This window comes from Prunus mume, linkage group LG3 (assembly GCF_029339155.1).
Source record: "Prunus mume cultivar Tortuosa linkage group LG3, ASM2933915v1, whole genome shotgun sequence".
In the NCBI taxonomy this organism is placed as follows: domain Eukaryota; kingdom Viridiplantae; phylum Streptophyta; class Magnoliopsida; order Rosales; family Rosaceae; genus Prunus; species Prunus mume.
Window position 1 is genome coordinate 9,377,302 of NC_142700.1, and position 18,443 is coordinate 9,395,744.

An 18,443-nucleotide genomic window follows, 5' to 3' on the forward strand; every position below is an offset into this window, starting at 1 on the left:
GAAAACTTGAATGGCGTAGTTTTTCTTTCAGATTTCCTTCTTCCTGGCGGGTCTGGCATGAAATGTATAATAAATTTCAGCCCAAAATCAAGTTTTATGTAAAGGATATAGCCGGCGGCTATACTATTTTTATAATAAAAACTCTAGTATAGCCGATCGGCTATACATTTTTTAAATAAAAATCCGTGTATAGCCGTACGGCTATCCTATTTATAATTAAAAAGACCACCGCCTGGCTTCTAGCGCTACTTCGCCACGTGTCAAAAAAATCAAGTACGGCTATACTATTTTTATTTTAAAACAACACCGAGTATAGCCGCACGGCTATATTATTTATAATTAAAAATAAGACCACCGCCTGACGACTTTCGCCAGTTCCACGTGTCGAAAAGGTATAGCAGCGCGATACTGTTTTTACTATGCTAGAGTATAGCCGCGGCTATACCTTTTTATTTTCTTTTTTGAAAAGGTCCCGCCTAGGCGGCCGATTTTTGGAAAACTTGAATGGCATTCTTTTAATTTAGATTTCTTGTTTCCTGGCGGGTCTCACTCTCTATTTTCTGTACACAAATTTATTGAGGGTTTAGACAGGATGGGAATGGATTTAATAGAAACTGGAAATCGAGATGCATTCAAACAGTATCTATCGGAGTTTGATAACACCATTCATTTGTAGAGGATCAGTAACTTGGGGATTATTTTCTGTCTTGTGAGTTTTGCTACCATAATTGGAATGATTTTCTTTTTAGTTTCTCTTCCTGTTGGTTTGAATGGTCTAATTGTGAATTTGCTACAATGTTATAAATGCGGGGTGAAACTTGGCTGGGTGAAGGAGCTTTTGAGGAATTATTGTAACAAGCATTTCAAAAATTGAGGTATCTTGTGGCTTTTGGAAGATTATGATCTCTGCATATTATGAGATTCGATAGATTGTTCTTTAAAGAAATATCCATTATGCAAAATCTGACTGAGAGGCTTAGGCCCCTTGTGGGTTTGAAGACCAACAATTGATTGATTATATCACAGCCCAACGCAACATTTCAATGTTATGAATGCTGATTGACCAAGATGGCAGAGTGTGAAGCCAGTCTTGGGCTGCTCCTCGTAAGGTCATCGCAAACACCTTGTCCATCAGTGCGCCGTCCACCTTGTGGAGGATCATGACATTTTTGAAATGTTTTAGGTGGCTCTCGGGATCTTAATCCCCTTTGAAGTGTGTAAAAGAATGCGTTGAGAATCTCTTTGAGGGAGCAGCCTGCTTGATTTCGAGGGTGAAAGGCGTAGAGTTCGCCTGGTCCATCTCCTTACGTAGTGCGTCTTCGAAATTCTTGCCGGTCTTCAAGTCTCAAAGTTGGTCATTCACAAGCTCCTCAACGTCTTTCGCACACATTGCTAGTCGATCACGTTGGCGATCTTCGCAATTAGGAGATGCTGATTGACTTCCTCGTTGATTTGCGAGTGTCAACCTTCTCGCTGCTTAGGCGGCGTGTTGGTGCAATGTGCTTGCGAAAGATTTTTGTAGCTTGTCGATGAGAATCAACTCTTCGAGAGTGAGCAGCGAAGCGCCCTTCCTCATGGTCTTCATTGTAGGGGTTGTCCAGTTGACTGACCTTAGGGCCTAGCCTTTCGTGAATGCTCCTCTGCGAGTGGACAGCTGAGAGCCTTTCTTCACGATCCTTATTGCGATGGTTGTCTAGTTGACCTCCCTGGGGGCCTAGCCTTTGATGTACATTTCCCTGCGGACCCAAGTTGGCTCGGATGTCAAGTCGTGGGCCCAGCCTTTTGTGCACGCTTGTTCCTTAAACTCAATCTGCTCTAAGTGTGGCTTGCAGATGCTTGCGACATGTCGGCAAGCCGATCACGTTGTTATCCCTTGCCTTGTCTGCTCATTCCTGCTCGACCTGCTTGGTACTCGTCGAGTTCCCTATCAGCGCGTTCGTCCATCATTCTCTATTTGCCCGATTGTCCAAGGCCAAGGTTTTGAGCCAGGCTTATTTGGTTGAGGAGCTACCTCATCAGATTGCTTTGGTCGTCCATGCTCTAAGCTAGCTGGTCAACTCTCAAATCAAGGTCTGGGGTTTCATTAGAAGTGTACGCGGGAGCGTGCGTTGAACGTGGAGGCAACGGAGGGAACGCTTGGAGTTGCTCCAAGATTAGGCCTAAGTCGACGGTGGTAATGAGCCCACCTTGATGGGAGGTTCCACCATGTTCGGCGGCGGTGGCCGGTGCAGTGGTCTCAGCTGCGAGTCCGATAGGTGGCACGATGGTGAGAGGTGGTGGTGCCATCATGTCGATTGCAGGATCGTGGGTAGAGTGGCTTTGGGCCGTCGCGGATTTAGCCAAGAGAACAGCATGAAGAATCTCCTTCTTTTTTGTGAGAATTGATAATGCCCTTGTATTTGATAGAGGTCGTGTGTTGAGCTGAACACGAATGATCGTAAAAATTTCATCTTTTATATATGGTTTTGAATGTATAGTTGATGTCTTGTATGATTCTTAATTGTAAATAAAGGATGGGATTCATTGATTAGTACCAACAGATGGCAAGACCCTCGAGTTCGATGATAAGAGCAGTGATTTTTTCAATTTATATTTTAGTATTTTTCTGATGTGAAAATATAGTAGCTAATAGTAGTATAGAATGTATGTAATAATATTTCTTCAAGTTGTTGTACGAGGATCATTGGCAAATATATCAATCATATTGAATAGATACATATATGGTGCTTGTTGTACCTTATTTATATGATAATAAATAATGATCTAGCATTTTCCTTCATCATAGTCTTCATCATAGACATTATATCTCCACACATAGAGAGTGCCTTATGATCCCTGAAGAGCAATGAAGAACTATTTGTTATAAGATGTGTGCTTGATTTCATTATAAGTTCCTATCTTGATTTCATTATAAGATGTGTGCTTAATTTGGAAAATGGCCATTCTAAATTCCTTCGCTACATTTTTTGTAATATCACATGTGCTCGCAATTGTTCTTCAGCCTTGCCTTTGCCTTTGTTTCTATCTTAACTTTCCCTAACCACCAAAGGTTTTCCTAGCTAAATTTCTTTAAGGTTCAAGAAAAGTTTCTTGGTGAAAAAATGTTGGTTGCACCAGCTTAGCAACATGCACAACCAGCAGACAAATGAAGTAATATGTTATATTTAAGAATGAGATGCTACTTCTCATCTAACACATGTTGTTTGAATTCTTATTTTGAATAGTTCATATATCAATGTCATATGACCTCTGATACCTTCAATAAATTTCAATGAAGAACTAGTTGTTGTATTTATGGGTTTAACTTATATTATTTGTTATAAATAAAATTCATTTTTTATTCTTGTCCAATGGGCTAATAGCGGGAAATCATTAGAATGAGAGGTATCAGAAAGAATTTAAATTCTCATTTCCTAATATCACATGTATAAATTGAAGTAATTACTCTAGCCCAGCGGGGCTTTACTTTCCGAATACATTTGGATATTTAAAGATATAGCCGTACGGCTATACTCTTAAAAATATTTTAATTGTATAGCCGTGCGGCTATACGCTTCGAATACATTTCAAACAAACACGAAGCTGCACTCGCGTAGGTCGGAGCTTGCAGACGCAGTCAAGTTTCGGCTGCTTCGTCCTCCTTGTTCGGCACCGAAAAATGACCCAACCCGCCTAGGAGGCCCGCCCAGCCGCCTAGCGCCCGCCTAACCGCTTAGCGCCCGCCTAGCCCCATTTTTTAAACGTTGCGACTCACTGGAAGTCTGAAACCCGAAATTGAAAAAGTTTACCTGCAGATTTGGAAGCCGAAGCAAGCACAAGTCATGCAAACCCTAAATACAAAATTTGCTGACTTGGGGATTATTTCCTTTCTTGTGAGTTTTGCTACCATAATTGGAATTATTTTCTGTTTGGTTTGAATGGTCTGATTGTGAATTTGCTAATTTTCATGCCATATCGTTAAGGAGTACCATTTTGACTCGGTTATTGTGGATTTCATATCAGTCAATATTAAAGATCTGGGAATGGGCTTGCAGTTGCATTATAATCTGTTGTTTTTTTGTGTCACTACTGGCTGGTGTAATTTGAGGAAAGTGTTTGATCCGAATCTGTTTTTCTTCTTGTTTTGCATGTGGGTAGTTTAATTAAGTGGTTGGATTCTACTTTTTACTCTGGAATCATTAGATTAGCACGTTGGCTAGCCATAATCGGTTATTTTTTTCACTTATAACTGTTACAAATTGTCTTACTTTTAAGCCTTTTGGTTTCTGTTTATACAGATGGCTGGAACTTTTGGTTTTGGCCATGACTGGCTGGGTGAAGGAGCTTATTATTGTAACAAGAATTTCAGAAATTGAGGTCTCTTGTGGCTTTTGGAATATTATTATCTCTGCGTATTATGAGATTCGATAGATTGTTCTTTAAAGAAATATCCATTATTGAATAAATTCTCTGTAGATATGCCATCATTATGCAAAATCTGACTGAGAGGCTTAGGCCCCTTGTGGGTTTGAAAGGCTAGGATTATTGTGTTATTTGGAAACTGAGTGAAGACCAAAGGTTAAGAGGAACCTTTTAATTAACAGTTACTAATTCATGTTTCTTTTGTGACTAATTTTTATTTTATTTTATTATTTTTTAGGTTTATTGAGTTGATGGATTGTTGTTTTTCTGGGGCTGATGAGAACACTCAGACTAATGGAGGAAATGAACTTATTTTTCCAGATTATCCAGTCCTTCCATGCAGAGATACAATGCAGCGCTCAAGAACAAATTCCTGTGATCTTCTTGCCCAGCTTCCTTCTTCTCTGTCCTTAGACTCTGGGTACCCATATATCCTTTTCATTTTCCCATTTTTGTTTACTCATTCAGTCATAATTACCGACTAGCATACATATCTTGACAAAAAAAATTAATTAGTGTTTTTATATCATTAACCATGGGTTTTCATGAGCAGGATTTATGCACATCCATTAATATTAAACCAGCCCATTTGTTGAACTCATCTGCTAACAGTTCGAGTGCCATGGCAGTGAGCTCAAGTTCCCATTTTTCCTAGCTAGTTCGAAAAGAAAGTCATTTTCTGAACATATAATTAAGTGTAACTATATGTTTCTACTTACATTTTGCAGGAAAGAGATGGGACCAGAGTTTTGGTTCCAAGTGCAGAGGGTTGATTGAGCTGTTTGTCTCCAAAGATGTAGATGTTTTATGATGCTTCACTCAAACCTTGCTTTAATTTCTTATGTTAGATTTGAAATTTTATTTTGGTCACATCTCTCACAAATAGTTTTTTTTTTTTTTTTTTTTTTTTTTTTGGGTAACTGTCAAATTCACAGATCTCTGAGGACCAACAATTGATTGATTATGTCACAGCCCAATGCAACATTTCACTGGAGCAAGACACCCTGCTTGGTGTTGGCTGCAATAGAAGCTTCCCTGTCAATATAAATGACATGAGCACTGAATTACAGCCACAGCCTTTCCAGGCAATGAGCATGAAGGAAATGATCATCTAAACAGTAATCATTTCCAGCAGCCGCCTGTTGTTTCCCCAGTGGATCATGATTCGAATGTGCCATACAACATATCAGTTGATTGAATCCTTCTCTGCAGCACGTCTCCAATGAATGTCCTGCAACATGTCACTTACAACTCAGAGAACAGCATGAAGAATGTCCTTGTTCTTGCGAGAATTGATAATGCCCTTGTATTTGATAGAGGTCATGTGTTGAGCTGAACACGAATGACGGTCAAAAATTTAATCTTTTCTATATGGTTTTGCATGTATAGCTGATGTTTTGTATGATTCTTAATTGTAGATAAAGGATGGGATTCCTTGCTTAGTACCAACAGATGGCAAGACCCTCGAGGTCGATGATAAGACCAATGATTTTTTTGAATTTGAATCAGAGTCTTCATCATAGACATTATATCTCCACACATAGAGAGTGCCTTATGATCCCTGTTGGATTGAACCCATACACATTTTATGCATTTCTTTGAACAGCTCCTCATTACCTTCGGCAAAAACTTTGGGATCCTTCATGAGGGTATCTAAGTCCTTGGAGCGACAATTGCTGTCAAGAATGAACCAAAAACATGCAGAACATAGTTCTTTTTTTCCTAAGATTGTTTATGTATAGATTATAAGAAGCATAAAAAAAAATGATGTTCTCACTTGTCAATGTCCTCGAGGAAATTTTGGTATTTTAGCGAAAAAGAAGGAAAAACAACGCTCTGGCAGCTTCACTACATATCTCGCCATTTTGGCTCACTACATCTAGCAAGAGGAGAGAGAAATTCAAGGCTCGCCAAATTTGAAAGCTACGCAAGAGAGAGAGAGAGAGAGAGAGAGAGAGAGAGAGAGAGAGAGAGAGAGAGAGAGAGAAGAAAAAGCTAGAAGCTGCGCAAGAGAGAGAGAGGGAAAAGAAAAAGAAAGGTTCGGTGGTGGGCTACTTTTCATTTTGAGTTCTTTCTTTTAAATTTTTTAATGAATTTAAAATAATAAATATTTGAGGTTAGTTAAAATAGAGAGCATTGCTGGAGGAACCACCTTTTAAGTAGTTAGCTATTTTAACTAGAATTTGGGTAAAATTTGGAGACTCTCCTGGAGATGCTTTGACAGAGTAACCAAATGGCAAACTTGGCAATTGTATGCTCTCATACTGTGAATGATGTTTCCAAGGCACTTTCAAAATTGCTGAAAGCAAAATTATCCAATATTTTAACAGTATAGCCGCACGGCTATACGCTTTAAACACATATGAATTTGTTAAAAGTATAGCCGCGCAGTGGAAGAGCAGGGTTGTCAAGTGCAATAAGAAAAAGGCTATAATTGGGTTTAGTTCATAATTACGATGGATACAATTTAGAAAGTAAATTACTATATAGGCAATTTTATACTATGAAATTCAACATTCTTTGATCAACAAAATGTTGGCAAATCCTTTTATTTTATTTTATTTTTATTGGTATTTATGGGTTTAACCTGTATTATTTGTTATAAATAAAATTCATTTTTTATTCTTTCCCAATGGGCGAATAGCTGGAAATCATTAGAATGTGAGGTATCGGAAAGAATTTAAATTCTCATTCCCTAATATCACTTGTATAAATGAAGTAATTGAATGAATAACTTAAGCCCAATGGGCTAAAGTGGTATCTTGGCCCTAACCCTAAAATCATATGACAAAATTGTATATTTAAAGAGTTTCGGCAATACTCTTTTAATATATTTGAACATTTCAAAGGTATTGTTGCGTGACTATACACTTTAACATTTTAAAAATTAAAAACGTATAGCCAAGCGGCTATACTCGTTAAAAATATTCACGCTTTTGGGGACAGAGAAACGAACACGAAGCTTGCAGTCGGAGTCACAGCCGTTTCCAAGCTTCAAAGACTCGATCTTGAGCCTATCTCTCAACTCATGTTTTTTTTTTTTCTTCGGTTTCGGCTGCTGCGTTGATTTGATTGGATTGGGCCCTTTCAATGTATGTAAAGATAGAGACTTCGTACTCGGCTCGGCACCGAAAAAGACCCAACCTGCCTAGCAGCCTAGAGCCCGCCTAGGCCAATTTTTTTATCACTACAATTGACTGAAAGTCTGAAACCCCAAACTGAAAATTAAAATATCGACATGTAAAAGTTGTCAAATTGTTGGAGTTCCACGACAGCAAGAAAACCAACAATTCAATGACCAAAAAAAGATCATGGAGTTGTACAGAAAATTCAAAGTTCCAAAATAAGTTGGATTAAATCACTACTAATATAATCTCCACTTTAATCTAACAAATGAGTGAAAGAAACAAATGAAATTGACATTTTCAAACTCAGAAAGTATAGAACGAACTCGGAGAAATCCTTGAACTAATGTGAAACCGAGACATTCATTGCATCTCATAGAACCTGACCATGGCAACTCTCTAAACCACATTCAAACATTGAAATTTCCTTGTATATCTCCTATTTTGGGAATGGAAGGAGTAACAACACCAGCAATAGTAGCAGTAGAAACAATCATTCTATTCATAACCGAACCGAACTTCAAACAAATACTTAGTCGCATCCATCTCATCACATTTACCTTGGAACCCCTTCATGGAGATTATCCTAATGTGTGAAGACAAACAAGTAAGCACAAATGCTGGTGGACGGAAAGGATTGTTTTCTGTGTTCAACATACTATCAAGGTCTAGGATAAGAGATTCTAGATTAGGTGATCGGTTCATATATTCTATGAGCAATGTCCAGTAACCAAAATGAATGAGTCCAAGCTCCAACTATTTCAAATGTTTAAAGATAGCAGACAAAAATAAACCATCCAAACTAGAAGCTGAAGAGAAAGATACGTAACATTGGAAATTCCTACAATAAACAGAGGCACAAGGTAATCACAGGCTAGACTTTCACCTACTGGAAGTGTAACACCCCGACCCCAAATTTATCCCATGTGTAATTAATTTAAGTGGAATTGAGAAATTACCCGTGGGATAAGGGTATTTTGGTCATTTTCTTACCCGGAAGGAATTTGGGAATTCCGGTTGTACCGTTGCGTAGAGCACGGTGAGATGAGTTTGTAGACACGTAGTGGGCTCGAATCGGAGTTGTAACGAGAGAGATATGGTCAGAAGAAGCTCAGTGGCATAATCGTAAATATTTGGAAATTGGATTTTTGGTTAAAAGACGGAAATGCCCCCGTCTGTCTCTCTCTCTCTCCCGCGCGTCTCTCCCTCTCCCTCCGCTGGTTCGCGATAAAGAATGGAGGCCGCCACGTTTGGCGGCCGTGCTCTCGTCCGCCACCAAAGTCGACGGGCGGTACCAAAATGACCGCCGTCCTCTACCTACCCCACCGGGTTTCGCCGGAAAAATTGAAGAAACCGCCTTTCGCGGCTTCGCCGGCCGTTCTCCGTCGTCCGGCCGCCATTTTTGGCAATCAAGGTATGGAAATTCATCCCTTCTGCATGATCTAGCTGATGGTTGGGTAGGATTTCATAAATTTTGAGGCTAAGTAGCTCGATCTACGATTTGGAATTCGGCCGGTTTTGCGATCGCGATTCCGGCCACTTCCGGTCAGTTTTTGGGGTACGCCCAAGAACAAAAGTGACTCCAAATTAGGTGTATTACCTAGGGTAGGAGTCTTGGCTCACGATTTGGAGGTTTTCCGGCGATGCGATATCGCTTTAGACACCCACGCCGGCGCGTGTGGCGGCGCGTGGGCACTGTAGCTGAGGGCATTTTGTCCCATTGCAATCCTCTCGATGTCACGAGCGCGTAGGTGTGCTCGGATCTCATTTTGGATACCGTTAGGGTTCCGAACGGATATCGCATATTGCGTATTTTCCGGGTTCGCTAGGTTTGGACCGTTGGATGGTCCTGAAGTTATAATATGTTGATCTAGGTATTACCAGGATTGTGTAGGATTCGACGGATCGTAAAATGGAGTCCCGGATACTCCGAAAATGCCAACTCTAGGGTTAGGGTTTTAGCGACCGTCCGATCGTGCGATCGTGAGCGATCCGACCGTCCGATCTGGACCAAACTTGCAGGACGTGTGTCCTGGACTTTGTAGAACCTATAGGAACTGTCGGATCATGATTTGGAGGTCGTGGACCCCGCGGGCCCGTTTGACCAAGTTTGGGTAGTTTGACCCTGGGTTGACCGCTAGACTTTCCTTGTAGTTCTACCATCCCAGGAGGGCTAGAATGACCTTAGTGACAGGTCTCGAGCGTTGTTGAGTGAAACGGAGACCGTGAGCTTAAGATATAAATTAGTGAAATTAAATGGGGGAGTTTACGGTATGCTTTATTTGTGGATGTTTAAAAGTAAATAAAACGATTGAATGTTAGCTTACAGTGCTATACGCACTACCCCACGTACCCTCCCATATTGTGATCATGTTGAGGGGTGAGAATGTAGCCAGTGCCCAGTGAGGTCGCACGCGCGTCTTTGGATTAGCGGCGTGTTGATGCACCTACACGAGGCCGGGTGCGTCCGTCGTATGAGGGGAGTTATGGTTGTGTGAGGGTGGTGAGAATGTAGCTGTGCCCGGTGAGGTCGCACGCGCTTTGGATTAGCCGGCGTGATGCGGACTCATACGAGGCCGGTGCGTCCGTCGTATGAGGGGAGTTATGGTTGTGTGAGGGCTGGTGAGAATGTAGCGAGCCCAGGGAGGTCGCACGCTGCGTCTTTGGATTAGCCGGCGTGTTGGCGGACCCACACGAGGCCGGTGCGTCCTGTCCGTATGAGGGAGTTATGGTTGTGTGAGGGTCGTGAGAATGTAGCCAGCCCGGTGGTGAGGTCGCACGCGTCTTTGGATTAGCCGGCGTGTTGCGGACTCCTACACGAGGCCGGGCGTCCCGTCGTATGAGGAGTTATGGTCATGTTGAGGCTGGTGAGAATGTAGCGAGCCCGGTGGTGAGGCCGCACCGTCTTTGGATTAGCCGGCGTGTTGAGACTCCCATACGAGGCGGGTGCGTCCGTCGATGAGGGGAGTTATGGTTGTGTGAGGGTGGTGAGAATGTAGCGAGCCCGGTGTGAGGTCGCACGCGCCTTTGGATTAGCCGGCGTGTTGCACTCCATACGAGGCCGGGTGCGTCCGTCGTATGAGGGGAGTTATGGTTGTGTGAGGGCCGTGAGAATGTAGCCCCGGTGTCGCACGCGTCTTTGGATTAGCCGGCGTGTTGACAGGCCCATACGAGGCCGGGTACGTCCCGTCGTATGAGGGGTGACATTGTGTTGTGTTGGATAAATATTAGAATGTATGTATTTGTGTGGTGGTAATGGTTTATTTGATAGTAGGAGCCAGGATAGATATGAAAGAGCTACGTGTGGCTTGATCCCTTAGTAGGGTACGTAGGCAGCCTGAAGTTACTAGGTGCAGCCACATATTAGACCCCACTTAGGTGGTCTTATTGGGATTGGTTTGGACCTCGTTGTTGGTCCCAAAACTTGGTTGAATTGAGGCTTGTCCTGGGGACTAAGTGAGTGAAGGTGCGCGTGAGTAGATTTTGAAGTTGTTATATGCATGTTTGATGCATTAAGTTATTTTAAGAACTTTGTGGGCAGTCTTGCTAGAATCATTTGAAGGCCGGAGGCCATTTATGTAAATTGCATGAGCTTATATTGTGCATGCTGCCAGTTGGGTTATAAAATGCGTCCCTTGTAGGTGGAAAATTTGGGGAATGTTCAATTTATAGGGGAGACTCTGCGAAATTTCGGCAGAAAGTCTCGTGCCCTTAATCCTCTATGGCAAATGAGGACGTAGATTTAAGGAGTGAACCCGGCATGGGGTGATGCCGGGGTCTCCGCAGGTTCGCCAGGTTCGGGAAATTCGGGACGGTCCCGCTGTCGGTATAAGAGCTTGGGTTCAATTTCTTGTGGACCCCGCACCATGTGTGTGCATCCTTAAGTTGTGGGATTATGATGGGTTCCGTCACGGGCGTCATCGCTGACGCGGAGGACTGTTGGATATGGATGGATTTAGGATATTGATGATTACTCTGAAGGGTGTCACGTTCCTAGAAACGTGTCTATCCAAATTGTCACATCTCAATATCCTATGTATAAGGAAAATGGAAGGGCTGAAAGTATTGAATCTGAGACGAGATGAAATCGTCAGAGAAAGGTGATAAGACGAGTTACAGGGAGTGAAGGAGTTGTGAGTCCGACCAAGGAGGGTCGTGACATATTAAAGTGAGAAGTAGTAGTGTTGGGTGGAGTATCATCTCACTCGCGTGGACTTGAATGTCGCAATTGACAGGAGTGGAACCTCATGGTTCTTCTTCCTTGCTCTCTCACGCAGTGAATATGAACTCCAAAATTTCTTGGAAGTCCGGCCATTGGGAGTTTGACCGGCGACTTGGATCACTTCTCTACCCCTCCGGAAGGAACCAATAGGGAAAGAGAAAGAAGAAAGGTACAAAGGCCGTTGAGGCAGAAGTAGAGCTAGAGCTTTACCACAGACAGAGGTTGTTGAGTTCTTATGGGCAGGAGGGCATGGAGTTGATAAACTCGTTTCTAAAGATCCTCCATTGCCTGAACATGTTGCTAATTCTCGATTGTGTGCAGTGAGCACGTTTGAGCAGAAATCTTCCATCGGAATCGAAAGGGATCAGGGTAGAGGGAGGAAGATGATGATTACAATTCGGTAAAAATGACCCTTTCGACATCCCTTTCAAAGAATCGTGTTGGCAATATTGCTTGTCGATTCTAAAGAAAGAAGGGAGATAGCAACCAGTCAAAGAGTTTGGATTCTCTTCATGGGAGAGATGGAAGAGAATCAAATCACAAATGGAAGCGTTTAGCTTTCAGAGGAAGATTAAGCATTACAGCAGCTATTAAAGGATATTCCAAGTGGAAGAAAGAGACTTCTCTTCCTCTGCTTGTTTGGATAGAGCTAATGGCTTGGCTGTCAACCTGGTTGTGGAGGATGAAGCATGGGAACCCGAGTAGTAGATGCGGGCCCAGTACCCACACCTTTGGAATGACAGTATGAAATTTGGGACGAAATTTTTATAAGGGGGTAGTATGTAACACCCGACCCCAAATTTATCCCATGTGTAATTAATTTAAGTGGAATTGAGAAATTACCCGTGGGATAAGGGTATTTTGGTCATTTTCTTACCCGGAAGGAATTTGGGAATTCGGTTGTACCGTTGCGTAGAGCACGGTGAGATGAGTTTGTAGACACGTAGTGGGCTCGAATCGGAGTTGTAACGAGAGATATGGTCAAGAAGCTCAGGGCATAATCGTAAATATTTGGAAATTGATTTTGGTTAAAAGACGGAAATGCCCCGTCTGTCTCTCTCTCTCTCCCGCGTCTCTCCTCTCCCTCCGCTGGTTCGCGAATGGAGGCCGCCACGCTTTGGCGGCCGTGCTCTCGTCCGCCACCAAAGTCGACGGGCCGGTACTAAAATGGCCGCCGTCCTCTACCTACCCCACCGGGTCTCGCCACCCGGGTTTCGCGAAAATTGAAGAAAACCGCCTTTCGCAAACTCACGGCCGTTCTCCGTCGTCCGCCGCCATTTTTGGCAATCAAGGTATGGAAATTCATCCTTCGCATGATCTAGCTGATGGTTGGGTAGGATTTCATAAATTTTGAGGCTAAGTAGCTCGATCTACGATTTGGAATTCGGCCGGTTTGCGATCGCGATTCCGCCACTTCCGGTCAGTTTTGGGTACGCCCAAGAACAAAAGTGACTCCAAATTAGGTGTATTACCTAGGGTAGGAGTCTTGGCTCACGATTTGAGGTTTTCCGCGATGCGATATCGCGACACCCACGCCGGCGTGTGGCGGCGCGTGGGCACCGTAGGTGAGGGCATTTTTGTCCCATTGCAATCCTCTCGATGTCACGAGCGTAGGTGTGCTCGGATCTCATTTTGGATACCGTTAGGGTTCGAACGGATATCGATATTGCGTATTTTCCGGTTCGCTAGGTTTGGACCGCTGGATGGTCCCGGTTATAATATGTTGATCTAGGTATTACCAGATTGTGTAGGATTCGACGGATCGTAAATGGAGTCCCGGATACTCCGAAAATGCCAACTCTAGGGTTAGGGTTTTAGCGACCGTCCGATCGTGCGATCGTGAGCGATCCGACCGTCCGATCTGGACCAAACTTGCAGGACGTGTGTCCTGGACTTTGTAGAACCTATAGGAACTGTCGGATCATGATTTGGAGGTCGTGGACCCCGCGGGCCCGTTTGACCAAGTTTGGGTAGTTTGACCCTGGGTTGACCGCTAGACTTTCCTTGTAGTTCTACCATCCCAGGAGGGCTAGAATGACCTTAGTGACAGGTCTCGAGCGTTCTTGAGTGAAACGGAGACCGTGAGCTTAAGATATAAATTAGTGAAATTAAATGGGGGAGTTTACGGTATGCTTTATTTGTGGATGTTTAAAAGTAAATAAAACGATTGAATGTTAGCTTACAGTGCTATACGCACTACCCCACGTACCCTCCCCATATTGTGATCATGTTGAGGGTGAGAATGTAGCCAGCCCAGTGGTGAGGTCGCACGCGTCTTTGGATTAGCCGGCGTGTTGGCGGACTCTGAGGCCGGGTCGTCCCGTCGTATGAGGGGAGTTATGGTTGTGTGAGGGCTGGTGAGAATGTAGCCGTGCCCAGGAGGTCGCACGCCTTTGGATTAGCCGGCGTGTTGGCGGACCTACACGAGGCCGGTCGTATGAGGGGAGTTATGGTTGTGTGAGGGCTGGTGAGAATGTAGCCCCGGTGGTAGGTCGCACGCGCCTTTGGATTAGCCGGCGTGTTGGCACCCCACGAGGCCGGGTGCGTCCGTCGTATGAGGAGTTATGGTTGTGTGAGGGCTGGTGAGAATGTAGCCGTGCCCAGCAGGAGGCCGCACGCGTCTTTGGATTAGCCGGCGTGTTGATGCACTCCATACGAGGCCGGGTGCGTCCGTCGTATGAGGGGAGTTATGGTTGTGTGAGGGTGAGAATGTAGCAGCCCAGAGGTCGCACGCGCTTTGGATTAGCCGGCGTGTTGATGCACCCCATACGAGGCCGGGTGCGTCCGATGAGGGGAGTTATGGTTGTGTGAGGGCTGGTGAGAATGTAGCTGTGCCCAGGAGGTCGCACGCGCCTTTGGATTAGCCGCGTGTTGACAGCCCCACGAGGCCTACGCCCGTCGTATGAGGGGTGACATTGTGTTGTGTTGGATAAATATTAGAATGTATGTATTTGTGTGGTGGTAATGGTTTATTTGATAGTAGGAGCCAGGATAGATATGAAAGAGCTACGTGTGGCTTGATCCCTTAGTAGGGTACGTAGGCAGCCTGAAGTTACTAGGTGCAGCCACATATTAGACCCCACTTAGGTGGTCTTATTGGGATTGGTTTGGACCTCGTTGTTGGTCCCAAAACTTGGTTGAATTGAGGCTTGTCCTGGGGACTAAGTGAGTGAAGGTGCGCGTGAGTAGATTTTGAAGTTGTTATATGCATGTTTGATGCATTAAGTTATTTTAAGAACTTTGTGGGCAGTCTTGCTAGAATCATTTGAAGGCCGGAGGCCATTTATGTAAATTGCATGAGCTTATATTGTGCATGCTGCCAGTTGGGTTATAAAATGCGTCCCTTGCGGTGGAAAATTTGGGGAATGTTCAATTTATAGGGAGACTCACAAATTTCGCAGAAAGTCTCGTGCCCTTAATCCTCTATGGCAAATGAGGACGAGATTTAAGGAGTGAACCCGGCATGGGGTGATGCCGGTCTCCGCAGGTTCGCCTGGGTTGGGAAATTGGACGGGTCCTCGAAGCCTATAGGGACGAATTTTGGCTGCGGATTTTAGAAAACATAAAATGGCATATGAGCACCAACTGAAGACATCGACAATCAGGTTTTCAAGCTTTGGGGAATTGATGAAGAGTTGGAACGTACGATTATTTCTAGTATTTGTGATGCTTGTCTTCAATTCAGGGGCAGAGATTTTAAATCAACTCTAAAATTGCCGAGTATAGTCAAATCTTCAAGTACGGGGCACTTAGAATAAAGTTTCTCCATTGAGACACCATCTCCCCCATCAAATCTAACACAGAGGTACTTGAGACTCAGGAGATTGTCCTACATGTAATGCCAGTGCACATAAGAATGGTTTCTTCCCCTATTCTTGTGTTAAATATCCCTAGGTGCCCTTTTGACATATGATAGTATCTCTTTATAGATCGAAGACAACTTGAGAGACTTCTCGGCGGGGAAGCGATGATGCCTTCCCCACAAGATCCTGAGCACTTCAGCTATCCTATCATGGAGTTTCTATAGTCTTGCCAATAACAAGGTTCGGTTTCTGACTATTTGTTTGTGGTTTGTTAAGCAATAAATTGATTGGTTTGGTTCTTCTTGCTTGAAACTTGATAAATCTTGATGCATTCAATATTCATCCATTGATGGTTCTTCTTGGTTGGGCTACTTTTCATTCTTTGGATATTGCATTTCTATTATAGATTTTAACATTTGATCATACCCTCAAGTATACCCAGTTTAATTTTCCTTGTAAATGTAAATGTAGCATTTTTGTTGTTGTGGAATGTGTGCAGGTGTCCTGGCCTTGTGACTTCGAGTTTACCAGTAAATTTATTGGACAACAAACACACGAACCTAGAGCTGATTGGCAAGTGGAAAATTTGGAGGTGTTATCATTGGGTTCATACTTAAATTTGGCCATAATACTTGGAATTATACAAAAGCATTGCAAGAATTTTTATGGTTTAGATTTGTCCAAAGGCTCTGTTCATGGGCGTGAGGCATATTGTCAATTGTGAAGTTGGTGCCTAATATCAAGTACTTAAATTTGAAGGGTGCAAAAGTTAATCGGGATGGTCTTGTCACGTTGCTATGTGAATGCAAAGGTTTGGTGATGTTGGACGTCAGAGATTGTTATGGTTTCGATGAGAACAACGATGAAATATCAAAGCTTGCGTCTCATATTAGTAAATTTAAGTGTGAAAGGGTTCTAAATTTCTTGAATTTCTTCGTGGTATGGACAATTTTGTTCTTTTTGTTGATGGATACTTATTTCATGTGCATGTGGAGGAGATGTGGGATGAAATGCTCAATGATTTGTGTGATGCGTTCAATGATTTGGGCGATGAGGAATGGAGAACTATTTGATTGTACTAAGCGATATCTCATCTTTTTTTATATTTACAACATTGAAGAGCAATTATGTGTGTTGAGTGTGGAGTGGTGTGGTGTTCATCTTGTGTTTTTGGACACTGTATTCTAATGAGGGCTTGTTATAAGTTCCTATCTTGATTTCATTATAAAATGTGTGCTTAATTTGGAAAATGGGCATTCTAAATTCCTTCGCTACATTTTGTGTAATATCACATGTGCTCGCGATTGTTCTTCAGCCTTGCCTCTGCCGGGGTTTCTATCTTAACTTTCCCTAACCACCAAAGGTTTTCCTAGCTAAATTTCTTTGAGGTTCAAGAAAAGTTTCTTGGTGAAAGAATGTTGGTTGCAGCGGCTTAACAACATGCACAACCAGTAGACAAATGAAGTAATATGTTATATTTAAGAATGAGATGATACTTCTCATCTAACACATGTTGTTTGAATTCTCATTTTGAATAGTTCATATATCAATGTCATATGACCTCTGATACCTTCAATAAATTTCAAAACAGAGCTGCAAACTTCTCTTCGTTGTCTCGTTAGACTGTTTTGTATCCAATTTTTCTTCAAGAAAGTAAATTGCTATACAAGCAATTTTATATTATGAAATTCAACATGATCCACAAAATGTTGAGGGATTTTGTTGTTGTTGTTGTTGTATTTATGGGTTTAACCTGTATTATTTGTTATAAATAAAATTCATTTTTTATTCTTGCCCAATGGGCTAATAGCTGGAAATTATTAGAATGTGAGGTATCAGAAAGAATTTAAATTCTCATTCCCTAATATCGCATGTATAAATAAAATAATTGAAGAAATAACTCTAGCCCCGCGCGGCTTTACTTTCTAAATACATTTGGATATTCTAACTGTATAGCCATCCGGCTGTACTCTTTATACATATATATATATTAATATATTCAAGTATTTTGAGGGTATAGCCGGACGGCTATACTCTTTGAATAGATTTGAAACAAACACGAAAGCTTGCATCGATGTGACCTCCCCGAATTTCCGGAACCCGAGATTTAACCTGCGGAGACCCCGCATCACCCCATGCCGGGTTCACTCCTTAAATCTATGTCCTCGCTACCAAAGATGATTAGGGCACGAGACTTCCGCCGCAATTTCGTAGTCTCCCCTAAATTGAACATTTCCCCAAAATTTCCACCTGCATAAAACACATTTATAACCCAATTGGCAGCATGCACAATATAATCTCATGCAATTTACATAAATGGCCTCCGGCCTTCAAATGATTCTAGCAGAACTGCCCACAATGCTTTTAAAATAACTTAATGCATCAAACATGCATATACCAAATTCAAAATCTATTTATGCACACCTTCACTTGCTCAGTCCACAGGACGAGTCTCAATTCAACCAAGTTTCGGGACCATCAACGAGGTCCAAACCAATCTCAATAAGACCACCTAAGTGGGGTCTAATCTGTGGCTGCACCTAGTAACTTCAGTCGCCTACGCACTCGCTAAGGATCAAGCCACACGTAGCTCTTCCAGTATCTGTCCTGGCTCCTAATATCAAATAAACCATTACCACCACACAATTACATACATTCAAATATTTATCCATCACAACTCATCGACACAACCACAGATCACCCCTCATACGACGGACGCACCCGCCTCGTGGGGCCTGTCAACACGCTGGCTAATTCAAAGACGCATGCGACCTCACACCGGGCCTCGCTACATTCTCACCAGCCCTCACACAACCATATCTCCTCATACGCGGGACGCACCCGCCACGTATGGGTCCAACACGCCGGCTAATCCAAAGACGCTGCGTGCGA

The 18,443-nt window shown here is 42.9% G+C and overlaps 1 long non-coding RNA gene and 1 pseudogene across 1 annotated transcript; both read left to right on the plus strand.

Moving 5' to 3' along the window:
- Positions 1–3,611: 3,611 nt before the first annotated feature.
- Positions 3,612–5,875, plus strand: LOC148918662 (uncharacterized). Its single transcript, XR_016125708.1, has 6 exons — positions 3,612–3,872; positions 4,278–4,356; positions 4,640–4,822; positions 4,955–5,029; positions 5,130–5,197; positions 5,337–5,875. It is a non-coding gene; the product is annotated as an uncharacterized LOC148918662 (long non-coding RNA).
- A 9,440-nt stretch (positions 5,876–15,315) lies between these two features.
- LOC148918663 (uncharacterized) lies at positions 15,316–16,624 on the plus strand (annotated as a pseudogene).
- Positions 16,625–18,443: the final 1,819 nt, after the last annotated feature.